This window comes from Eleutherodactylus coqui, chromosome 1 (assembly GCF_035609145.1).
Source record: "Eleutherodactylus coqui strain aEleCoq1 chromosome 1, aEleCoq1.hap1, whole genome shotgun sequence".
In the NCBI taxonomy this organism is placed as follows: Eukaryota; Metazoa; Chordata; class Amphibia; order Anura; family Eleutherodactylidae; genus Eleutherodactylus; species Eleutherodactylus coqui.
This window is the reverse complement of record NC_089837.1, coordinates 269,094,184-269,107,133: the sequence shown is the minus strand read 5'-3', so window position 1 is coordinate 269,107,133 and position 12,950 is coordinate 269,094,184. Positions and strand designations below refer to the sequence as shown.

The 12,950-nt window shown below is 44.9% G+C and overlaps 1 long non-coding RNA gene across 4 annotated transcripts; it reads right to left on the bottom strand.

Moving 5' to 3' along the window:
* Nucleotides 1-436: 436 nt before the first annotated feature.
* On the bottom strand, nucleotides 437-10,060 carry LOC136633186 (uncharacterized). 4 transcript variants are annotated; one of them, XR_010793242.1, is made up of 3 exons: nucleotides 10,010-10,060; nucleotides 7,578-7,692; nucleotides 437-2,554 (listed from the first exon to the last, which is right to left on the bottom strand). It is a non-coding gene; the product is annotated as an uncharacterized lncRNA (long non-coding RNA). The 4 variants fall into 4 exon arrangements; XR_010793243.1 differs by lacking the exon at nucleotides 437-2,554 and adding an exon at nucleotides 2,555-2,573; XR_010793244.1 differs by lacking the exon at nucleotides 437-2,554 and adding an exon at nucleotides 7,243-7,449.
* Nucleotides 10,061-12,950: the final 2,890 nt, after the last annotated feature.

The following is a 12,950-nucleotide window of genomic DNA, read 5'->3' as shown; positions in this document are numbered from 1 at the left end:
TAGGGGGGGGGTGTGAGTCACTATTACCGCGGTGGCCGCTGTAGGAGTGGGGGGGGTCACCATTACCGCTGTGGCCGCTGAAGGGGGTGGGGGTGTCACCATTACCATATTACCGCAGTGGCCGCTGTGGGGGGGTCACTATTACCGCGGTGGCCGCTGTGGGGGGGGGGGGGGGTCACCATTACCGCCGTGGCCGCTGTGGGGGTCACCATTACCGCGGTGGCCGCTGTATGGGGGGGGGGGGGGTGTCACCATTACCGCAGTGGCCGCTGTCGGGGGGGGGGGGTCACCATTACCGCAGTGGCCGCTGTAGGGGGGGGGGGTCACCATTACCGCGGTGGCCGCTGTAGGGGGGGGGTCACCATTACCGTGGTGGCTGCTGTAGGGGGTCACTATTACCGTGGTGGCTGCTGTAGGGGGTCACTATTACCGTGGTGGCTGCTGTAGGGGGTCACTATTACCGTGGTGGCTGCTGTAGGGGGTCACTATTACCGTGGTGGCTGCTGTAGGGGTCACTGTTACTGTGGAGGTCTCTGTGGGGGTAACTTTCTGCTGAGGCCGCTGTGGGGGTTACTATTACTACTGGTGCTGCTGTGACGGTCACTATTACTGTGGATACCCGTGTGGGATTAACCATTACTGCAGAGGTCTCTGTGGGGGTTACTATTACTACTGCTATTACTATGCAGGGAGGCATTATTTGCGACACAAGTGCTAAAGAGGTGGAAGGGGCTGGCTATTATCTAACCTGCTCCTAAAAGACATATTGGTCTTTTACTTAGGTGGCACACCGTAACATTGCTGGTGCAACAATTTGAATCCCAAAATGTCCAGCAAGAGAAAAATTGATGCATAAGGAAGGCAGTTTAATGAAAGATGGGAGAGTGAATACATGTTTGTGCTTCAGGGAGAAAACCCAGTATGTCTTGTGTCATGATCAGTGTCTGTGTTAAAGGAGTACAATATACGATTACATTTTGAGACCAAACATGGAACTAAATATGCTAATTATAATTTGCAAGACAGACAACATATTGTCCAAGAATTAAAAGGTAGACTGTAATCGCAGCAGAATAGGTTTACAAAAGCTACAGCCAAAAATGATTCAGCAGTGAAAGCTAGCTTTATTGTGGCTGAAGAGATTGCACAAGCTTCGAAGTGTTTTTCAGAGGGAGCATTTTTGAAGCAGTGCATGCTAAAAGTGTGTGAGCAGGTGCGCCCCGATCAGATGCAGAGTTTTAAAAATGTCAGTTTGTCAAGAAACACCATTGCAAACAGTTAATGAACTAGCAGAAAATCTGACAACACAGCTGGTTGAAGAGGCATACAACTATCTGGCTTTTTCGTTAGCCGTTGATGAAAGCACAGACAACACGTATACAGGGGATTTATCTATTTTTATAAAAGGTGTGAAGGCAGACCTCTGTCACTGAGGAGCTACTGGATGTAATTGCTATGCATGGGACAACAACAGGGAAGGACATTTTTGATGCGGTGGAGAAGTCCATAAGTAAATATAAATTACCCTGGGAAAAGTTGGTAGGGCTAACTACTGACAGCTCGCCTGCAATGTGTGGAGAAAAAAACGGCTTAGTTGGACTTATGAAGGAGAAAATGAAAAAAAGTAACTGCCACACACCTCTGATAACGTATCATTGCATTATCCATCAAGAAGCCCTGCGTGGAAAAGTTCTGGAACTAGATATTATGGCCACGGTCATGAAAACCGTAAACTTCATTCGGGCGCGTAGCTTGAATCATCGCCAGTTCCAGCTGTTTTTACAAGAGATGGACTCGGAGCATGGAGACGTGCCGTACCATACAGAAGTAAGGTGGCTGAGGAAGAGCGCTGTCCTTAAACAATTTTTTGAGCTTCGAGAAGAAATTGCACTTTTCATGCAAAGTGAAGGAAACCCCTTGGCTGAGCTGTCAGATCCAAACTGGCTATGTGATTTTGCTATGTTGTGTGACATAACCAAACATCTCGCTCAACTGAATCAGAAGCTGCAGGGGCGCAAACAAGTAATCACACAGATGTCCAACATGATCACAGCTTTCCTGCTTAAATTTCACCTATGGAAATCCCAACTGGACCAGGACAATCTTGCTCACTTTCCTGTTTGTCAGTGCATCTCTGCCTCAGTTCCTGGAGCTTTTTCAAGCATTCGATTGGCTACCAAAGTAAGTCGGTTAATTGATGAGTTTGATCGGCGCTTTAGAACACAGCACTCAAGCTTTGCCATCTTTGACAATCCTTTCACCGCTGACGTCAACAGTGCACCCCATCACCTTCAGATGGAGTTGATTGATATTCAAAGCGATAGTGGCCTGAGAGCAAAGTTCAAAGATGCTAAAATCGAGGACTTTTACAGTCTACTGCCCCCTGCTTTGATGCCACAGCTCCGACTTCATGCTACCCGTGTTCTTTCCATGTTTGGGAGCACCTATCTTTGCGAACACGTTTTCAATAATGAATCTAAACAAGACCAAGCACAGATCACGCATCACCGATGACAACCTCCATGCTGTTTTACGGGTTGCTGCAGCACAAGACCTAAAACCAGACAGACACACTGACCATGGGAAAACTGTGTCAGACATCGAGGCAAAAAACAAAATAGGTAAGCATTTTTAAAAACCTGAATTTGAATACATTTGAATGGTTGTGTTTGCATTTTGTTTTGTGTTCATTGTTATTTGAATCGCTATAATTCTCTGCTTGTGAAATCCACGGCTGCGCTTTCCATAGCAACACTATGGAAAGCGTTCATTGCGTTATCCGCGGTTGGATTATTGCAGCGGGTAACGCAATGAACAATCACCTGTGAACAGGCAGCCTTACAATTACATTCGGCTCTTTGAAGACAACCATCAGGCTGATGTGGCCCTCCGTGAAAATGAGTTTGACACCCCTGTTCTATGCTATCCTTTTGGTGTGCTACATCCAGGATTTGTCCAAGAGAGTTAGTAAGGACAGATCCAAGTATTGCTTGAAAGTCAGAAAAAAAAAATGAAATTTTGGCACTTCGACCATGAAGCTCTTTAGAGTCACACTGCAGGTCATGGAACACATCTTCGGTACTGGTGTATCTTGACGCCACCGGAATCTAGGGGTTTGACAGGAGGAACACCCGTCACATCCCTAGCACCCAATTGGCTAGATACAGCAAGGTCCTGGAAGGTGCTTGAATGGACTACGGGCAGAAGCGGCGTGCAATGTGATTGAAGTGCCACTCTGCTCCACCCCTGTAACCTGGCTGTGTGTCACAGTGCCACCGCTGTTGGCTCCCTGCTTGAGGGAAGATGTGGTGCCTGTATGTTACCCAGGGCAGTGTCCTGCGCTGTGAGCTCGCTGGCTCTCAAAATGGGTGCTGTCCTAATGCAGAGAGCGTTGTGTGCTCTGCTCCTGCAGTGGAGCATATGCCGGCTCTCAGGCTCTCTCGCCCACTGGGGTTGCGTCCCTGCTGCCGCTGGGAGCTCCAACTGACGGCGAAGGGGACACAGCCCCGACCTCACTATGACATAGGAAGGGGGGACGCCAGGTCTCATATGTGCAGCCTCCTAGGACCAGAGGAGCTCTGCAACACATCGGCCCTTAGGAGGGTGGGGTTCCTGTCAGCGGAGGACACAACATCTACAGGCTGCTACCACCGGAGGAGTGGTGCCACAGCTCGGGGAATGCAGCAAGGGGGCGAGTCTGAGCAGCAGCCTGAAGATGAGCACGCTGCTGGGACCGGAGGAGTGTAGCAGCAGGGGGGAGGGGGGGCGAGTGTGAAAGCACGCTGGTGGAAGAAATACAGCGGCAACAAGGAGCTAACACAGCGGCAGCAGCAGGGGGGAACCGGGCCCCATTTACTTTTTAGCACCAGCGCCCCAACAGCGAGGTAATTCCTTCTGCCAAGCGACCTAGAACAGCAGCAGATTCATCACCAGCCAGGACCTGCTAGGGAGCGTTGTCTGCAGCCAAAGAGGTACAGGGGGCGTCACCCCCCCCCCCCCCAACATAGGCTCAATATATATCATACCTCAGATATGATGTACAATATACATCATATCTGCAAACCTACGCGCACACTTTTTATAGCATTGCAAGTTTAGGTTACACAGAAAGAGCTGGGATTTAGTTGTTTGATTCTGGCCACTAGAGCAGGAAGCACATCTGTCAGAGAACCCTCCAACCCATTTAACCCCTTACAGTCAATAGTGACAGCGACATGTAATCAGTTGACATGGGGAGATGGCTCCCTCAGTCACCCATCAGCAGTAATCGATGCAATCGCAGAGGGCCAATGAGTTCCCATGGCAACTGGAGATCAACGTTTCTGTGTCTGTAATGTAAGCCAGCCTATAACTTGCCAAAAGTTGCTGTCATAGGCATAGTATATTGCACGACATAATAAAACATTGCAACATAGTAATAGTTTATATGTCCATTTAGTTCAGCCTATTACTCCCACCCCACGTTAATCCAGAGTTAGGCAAAAAAAAAAAACGAGGTAGAAGACAATTTTCTTCACTCGAACATAAACAACCTGTCTAAAGCCATGTAATATTGTTACACTCAAGAAAAACATCCAGGCTCCTCTTAAATTTGTTTAGCCAATTCACCATCATCACGTCCTCAGGCAGACAGTTCAATAGTCTCACTGCTTTAACAGTAAAGAACCCCCTTCTATGTTCATGTAGAAATCTTCTTTCCTCTTAATATATAGGATGTTCTCTTGTTACAGTCGCAGTCCTGGTTATAAATAGATGAGAGATCTCTGTACTGACCCCCTATATATTTATACATACTTATTAGGTCGCCCCTCGGCTGTCTCTTTTCTGCACTAAATAACCCCTTTTTGGGTATTGTAGTCTGCCCATTCCATTTATTAATTTAACTGCCCGCCTTTGAACCCGTTCAAGCTCTCATATGTCCTGCTTGAGTACCGGTGCCCAAAATTGAACACAATATTCCATGTGTGGTCTGATCAGTGACTTGTAAAAAGAGCAATTTTCTCGTCATGTGCTCCCATACCTCTTGATACACCTCATGATTCTATTGGTCTGGGCAGCAGCTGTCAGACACTGGTTGCGCCAGTTACATTTACAACAGCCTAAAATCTCCAAGACCTTTACCATGTCAGTTTTGCCCACTGGTTTCCCATTTAGTGTGTAAGGCCAGATTTACACAAGCATAAGCAATGGTGGTTGCGGCTTTACGTATTTTTACAATATTTTTTGTGCGTGCAAAAAAAAAAAAAAAAAAACATGCTTCCTTTGACCTCAATGGCCATTTAAGTTTAATACGGGCATAATATGCGCAAAAATAGGACATGCTGCTGGTTTTTTTGCATGACTAAAATGCATGCGTAAAAAGCGCACATATGACCAAACCCACTGAAATGTGCAAATGTGTTTGTGTGAATAAGCCCTAATAGTGACATGCATTTACCCTGCCCACGTACATAACTTTACATTTATGCGTGTTAAACCTAGTTTGCCATTTTTCTGCTCAAGCCCCCAATTTATCCAGGTCCATTTGCAACCGTATACTGGACTCGCGTTATTGCTTTACATATTTTTCTATCTGCAAATTTGCCATTATACTGCACAATCCTTCTACCAGGTCATTAATATATTAAAAATAGGTTTCAAAACCAACCCCTGTGGTACACCACTAGCAGTAACTTGAAGCTTCTGGGACCCATTGCAAGATCTGTAATAGGGCCCCTTACTATAATACCTTATTAATAGCACTGGGCTCCCTATGTGGAGAAGAGAGACCTTATGGGCCCCCTAAGGCTCCTGGGCCCGGGTACAACCGCATCCTCTGTATCCCCTATAGTTACGCTCCTAACAGTGACCCAATCAGAGTATGTACCATTTATAACCACCCTCCACTTTCTATCACTGAGCCAGTTACTTACCCACATTCTCGCCCAGGCTGAGTATTTTCATTTTATCTACCAACCTTTTATGTGGCATAGTATCAAACACTTTGGGAAAGTCCAGATACACAAGATCCAATGACTCTCCCTGGTTCAGTCTAGAACTTGCCTCCTCATAGAAGGCTCTTGTCAAACCAATCTGATCAGCTTCTCTCATAAACCCATGCTGATACAGAGTTATACAGCCATTTTCCTGGAGGTATAACAGGATAGCATCTCTTAGAAACCAGTCAAACATTTTACCCACAATAGAAGTAAGACTTTGGCCTGGCTGACACGAGCGCAACGGACTCTGTGTGCGGGAGGCCCACTGCGAATTCCAGCTGTGAGCCCAGCCAGTGACCCTGTGTACAGCAGCGTAAAGTATTGCGTACTCACGAAGGAGGTCACATGCAGTACCCCTTTTTTTTGTTTGTATTTCCCGCACAGTCCCTTAGCGATTACGCGGGTACCTGCAATCCATATGCAATGTAATTGTGTATGGGCTGCGGGTATATACACGACCATAGGGCACAATGGGCTCTATGTTCGCGGATTCCACTGTAAAATAGAACATGCTCAGTTTCTATTTTTCGAGAGCAGATTGCGCAATTCCAACCTGCTAATGTGAATGGAATTGTGTAATCCATTGTATTTGATTGAACAGCATATTACTGCAAATCATACAATTGGGGAATCCTCGATTCAAATACGATCAGGTGAGACCAAACTTACTGATGTGTAAGTTACAGGTTCAGTTTGTGAACCTTTAATATTTGCATCACACTGGCAATGCATGAAACCAGTGGAACAGACCATTTAAATATAAGTTCTTAAATATAAGAAACAAGGGTCTGCCTACCACATTACTTAATTGCCTTAGAAATCAGGGGCGTATACCAGGAAACGTCAATTTATCTGTCTTTTTAAGACGGCTCTGCACTTCTTCCTGGGTTAAACTGGTGACAAAAACAAATCACCAGAAAATACGCATAAAAGGTATTATCACGCCCCTACTAACTGGAATAATGAAAAGGTTATGTATCCGAGGTAAAAAATGGCAGAATTGCTATTTGTCATTCAACCAACTCCCCCAAAAAACTCAAAGCGATCCAAAAAAAAGTTGCGTGTACCCCAAAATGGTACTAATAAGAACCACATTGTCCCCCCATCCCCCCCCAAAAAAACTCACATTACTCCATTGGCAGAAAAGTTAAAGTGTTATGAGTCTTGGAATGTGTTGATGCCAATGGCTGTTGGTAGAATGAGCCTTTCCTTGGCAGCTCTCATGTGTATGGGCTTTAGTACAGTCAAAAAGGGAGACCATAGAAAGGGAGAATAAAGAAGTCTTTTTTTTAATTTGCTGTTTAGTGCTCCTGTAAAATTACCACAGAATCCTGTAACCAGTTGCTTGTATATCTTTCTGACTTACTTTTTTTAAAATTTGCAGTAGATACATTTCATGAATATAACTAGTCTAGGGTCTTGGTAATATGTGCATATGTTTTTTCAGCCACCTAAAAACACAACACAGAATCTATTTAAAATTTAAAATACAAAAAAAAAAAAATTGGTTTGTTATAGCATGTTTACAAACTGTGAAGCTGGTGATATTAGGAATATACGATGTTAATAAACAATAAATTATTAAAGTGAATGCAGTACCTGTCTGGTTGTAGTGCATCCAGTTTAGCATAATTTCAGGGGCCCGATACCACCGTGTGGCAACATACCCAGTCATTTCTTCATCTGTGTGTCGAGCCAAACCAAAGTCAAGAATCTGCCAAAATAAGAAATTATAAAGAGGGGACTTTCATCATTTGCAAACTTGCCATAATATTTGTGGCTCTAGGGCACTGGCGTCTTTGGACGCTGCAAAAGCATTTGATTCCATGGCTATTGCCTTATCTTTGAGCTATTATAGGAAAATTCAGTTTCCCCTTCATTAAATGGGTTCAGCTTTTATATTATAATCCAACTGCCAGCATCACCCGTCCTGCCACTCAGGCTATGGGGGTGAGGTGCAGAGGAGCCCCGGTCCTGGTTACCTACCCTGGCAATCGTTACAGTGGTCGCAGGCTAGGAGGCGGGCGCTGAGATAGCTGGGTTGTCAGAGACGCAGCGGGTGCCCCACTGCGTCCCAGTTGCTATAACACCCGGCCGCGCTCTCCGTCCCTGCCTGTCTATAGTAGTGCCGGGGGCTGGATCTCTCGGAGTTTCCGAGTTTTCTTGCCCCTGCCAGACTCTCTGCCCCAATCAGCTGCTCAGTTGGGAGTTGACACCATTTAAAGGGGTTCTGACATGAATAATTTTTTTATGCTTTAGCAGCCATTGTTCCCTGGTCTGCCTAATGGACCCAGGGAACCCATGGGTTAATGGCTGCTAAAGCATAAAAATCTTATACTTACCTTGTCTCATGTTGTTGTTGACATCGGGGGGTCATCTCCCGGCAGCATATTAGCACTTTCTGCTTAGGTTAAGCAGCCTGACTAGAGCCACCTGATTGGTGCACGCTGTGCAGTCACGTGGTGCCGAAGAGCCAATCAGGTGGCTCTAATCAGCAGCGCTGCTTAACCTAAGCAGAAAGTGCTAGTATGCCTCCCGGCAGGCAGTCTTCTTCCTCCAGCAGCCGCGCCGCTCCGGGATCGCGCGCATGCGCAGTGGAGAGGTGTCCTCTGACAGGAGTCAGGACGGGCTGCGTCTCCACTGCGCATGCGCAGCACTCCGGAGTTCAGCCGGACGGACGGGCCGCCCACAGCAAGCACTGCTTGTGACGTGCTTGTTGTGAGCGGTCCGTCCGTTGACCTCGGAAGTGCCTGACGGACGGACCAGAGCAGGAAGCGGTCTTTTTGACCGCTCCTGCTCTGCTTTAAAGGCACAGAAGAAGATGCCGGCTGGAGGGGACATGCCTGGCGATCGGGCCAGGCCAGGCAAGGTGAGTACAATTTTTTTTTTTTCATGTCAGAACCCCTTTAAGCTACTCCATCCCATACATAGATTACCAGTGTAGGTTAGATCTTCTGCTGCACTTGCGTTCATTGGATTTGACTAGCTCCCTGTTTGACTTACTTGCTTGGACCCAAACTTTGCCTTAGCTTGACCCCTTGTACTGCGTACCCTCCTGTTGCCGACACGGATTACTTGACCAGCCTCTGTTTATTTGTTTGTCTCAGTTTTTGTTTGTAGTCTAACTCCTTGCCCCTTATCCCTAGTCTAGTGACTGTCGCCAAGTTGTCACCCTGGGGCTTAGCCCAGGTAGGAAAGTAGGTAGGGACAGGGGTTGTGGGCAGTTTCAGGGACTTCCAGTACCCGGACCCCAAGTTTCCAGACACAAGGATTTGCTAAAGGTTAGTGGAAAAGATTAGTACTTAAACAGATGACACCTTAAGGCCCATTTAGACTACGATTATTGCTCAAAAGCCATCTTTTGAGTAGTAATTGTTACGTGTAAATGTGCCCATCTTTTACTTTTTTCTGCCAAACGATGTATTTTGGGCATGAAATCCATCGTTCGGCAGAACAGCTGATAAGGACGCACACTGTGTTCTGCCTGCGGAGAGCTGATTACATTGTCTGAGCTGTCAGCCCCATGGCAGACCAAAAGGAATTCATTCAGAGAACAGTGGGTGGTCTGTTCTTCGACTACAGCGCCTGGTGGCTCTCACGCTACTAATTGGTACTAATAGGCATTAGTACTGTAAAATAATCACTCAAAGCCATCTTTTTAGCAATCATCTTAGTGTGTAAATGCACCTTTACTATATTTGGCAGACAGAGAAGTCCCTTCAAAACTTGCTGGAGTTAATAACTAGATTCAGGTCCTTCTCAAGCCTAAAGATTAACTGAGTCTAGTTATCTATCCTACAATATCAGTATACCTTCTGGCTAGTGGTATCTTGCCCCCTATAGATAAGTGGAGCTGATAAGGCATTTATTACGGAGCTTCTGCTTTTAGCTTGGAAAGTTATTGCAATCTTATGATTGGCTTAAAAAAACCTTGTCTCTGTATGACTGGCTACGCTTAGTTAAAAAAAGCAGAAGTTAAATTTCATATGATTTTGGAACAGGGACAACCCCTTTAAGCAGTGTAGACTCACTTTCAATTCACAATCTTCATTTACAGCAAGGTTGCTAGGTTTCAAGTCCTGCAGGCAAGATGAGAAAAAAAAAACATAAAATAAAGATTAAAAAATAATAATTTAAAAATTCCATAAAATGGCAAACATCAGGTTACACATAGTAAATACCTTTACATGTTTTCTACTTTTAAAAGTTGAGGAAGCAGATGAAGTTCATAAGCTCTATTGGTTAAACCTATGGCCCAAAAACTACATTTTGTAAAATCATGCAGTCAAAGCTTTAGGTCGGATTCTCATGGCTAGATTCCTATAGCGGAGTCTGCAAGTGTCATTGGCGCGGAGGATCCACAGCAAATCGCACGCATTGAAAGGCATGTGAAATCAGTTTTTCACTAACACTCTGATACGAATTGCAAAATTCAGAGGGAAGGAAAACTTACAGCAGCCTCCATTTTGCTGAGGATGGCCTCCATTGAAGTCAATGGAGGTTGTCCGACCCGCAACCCATACACAATTAACATTGCGTACGGGCTGCTGGTACTCATGTCATTGTTAAGCAACGGCGTGGAAAATACAAACCATAATGGAGAAAAAGAAGAAAAAAAAAAAAAACCGTTGTGCGCATGATCGACTGCGAACCGCTGTAGTCATCCACAATACATAAATCAGGTTTCATGCATGATAGAGGTTTAGAAGTGTTTCCTGTTGATTTTAATGGCATGTGATGCATTTAAGGTCCCACTTAAATCAATCGGTGATGAGTTCAGAGGAAAGTGAAAAAAAAGGGGGGGGGGGGGGCACGCAGAGTTTCTTTTTTCCTTGCAGCATTGCTGTAAGGGAAAACATTGTTCAGGTGTATGACTTCATTCAAAAGAATGGCATTCATATTCACGTAAGATTCATGTGCAAGTAGCCTTAGGCAGCCTGCAGACGGCCGCATCGGATCCGGCTGCGAAAAATCTCGCAGCGGGACTCGACCCGAGCGTCTGCAGAGAGCAGGGTGTCACTCACCTGCTCCCGCGGCCCCAGCTCTTTCATGTGCCGGCTGCCAGCGCATGCGCACAGCGGGGCCGGCGGCAGGTAGGTGACGTTTCTGTGCAGGCTCTGCGAGCACCGCACAGAAGTAGAGCATGCCGCGATTTGTTTGCCAGGCGAGATTTTGCGCGGGCAAATCGCGGCCGTCTGCCTAGGATTGTGCTTGTTAACACAATCCTATGGCAGCTTACAGGGGCGGAAATTCCGCGGGAAATCCCGCCGCAGAATTTACGCCCGTCTGAAGGCGGCCTTAGGTTGGTTTCTCACGGGTTACAAATTGCACGATTTTCTTGCGATGTGACACTGCTACAAAGTGCTTGTATGTGAAGCGCATGGTTTCCAATGGGTTCCTTCATATGAGCGATGTTTTATAGCCTGCTACATTGCGAGGCTACAAAACGGCGGCATGCTCTATACAGCTGCGATTTGCTATATTTTGTAGCCCGTTTCCCTATGGAGCCTCCTTGTTTATTGCATTGCATAAACTTGTGATTTTAACATTAGAAAGTCCTTTTAACTTTCTTGCTATATAAATCGTACGATTTTTCCCCCCAAGAAAAAAAGAAAGAAATCACTGACGCTACAAAATAGTGCGTACATAGAAGCGATATTGCAGCCATCGCCTTACTGTGATTGTTCCCAGCAAGACAAACAAAGTGATCTTGCAGATATGACGTAACCAAAACTTTTTTCAGTAGTCTTACTGGGACAATCAGCAGCACCAAAAGCTTTCCTGATTACTAAAATGGATATGAAGATAAAAGAATTAACCTCTTTTTTTCAAGGCAGACTTGAAAAATGAATTAGTCTATAGGCCGTTAGGAAAGAATTTCAAAATACCATAAGCTATAATGAGCATCTGTGATGGGATAGAGGCGCATAGATAGAGATAGATATATATACGAAAGCGCTGGCTGACTGACTCACTCACTGACCAAAAGTTCTCAAACTTCCCGATGTCGTAGAAACATGAATTTTGGCACAAGCATAGATTATCTTCAAAATACGAAAAGTAATTGGGTCCCAACTCGATTATTCAATTCTAGCGCAAAAGAATTGGTGTCGAAATTTAACATACATAATCTAAATCTCTCACTTCCCAATGTCATAGAAACTTAAAATTTGGCACGGGCATTGAATATGTCATAAATAGGAAAAGTTAATAGGTCCCAACTCGATTATTCAATTCTATGCGCAAAAGAATTAGCGTCCAAATTTTATGTACGGTATGTAATTTTCTCACTTTCCAGTGTCATAGAAAGGTGAAATTTGGCACGAGCATTGATTAGGTCATAAACAGGAAAGTTAATGGGTCCCAACTTGATTATTCAATTCTAGCGCAAAAGAATTAGCGGCGAAATTTTACGTACATAATCTAAATCTCTCACTTCCCAATGTCATAGAAACATGAAATTTGCCATAAACATTGAATATGTCATAAATAGGAAAGGTTAATGGGTCCCAACTCGATTATTCAATTCTAGCGCAAAAGAACAAGCGTCCAAATTTTACGTACAGAATCTAATTCTCTCACTTCTTGGTGTCATAGAAACATGAAATTTGGAACAGGCATTGATTATGTCATAAATAGGAAAAGTTAATGGGTCCCACCTCAATTGTTCAATTCTAAGCGCAAAAGAATTAGCGTCCACATTTTACGTACAAAATCTAATTCTCTCACTTCCCGATGTCATAGAAACTTGAAATTTGGCAAGGGCATAGATTAGGTCATAAATAGGAAAAGTTAATGGGTCCCAACTCGATTATTCAATTCTAAGTGCAAAAGAATTAGCGTCCAAATTTTACGTATGGAATCTAATTCTCTCACTTCCTGATGTCCTTTTATATAAAGGAAACGTCGCATGGTTACCTCCCCGTGGTGTTTCCTGGGTAACGCAGAGAACTATGCAAAATGGTGAACACA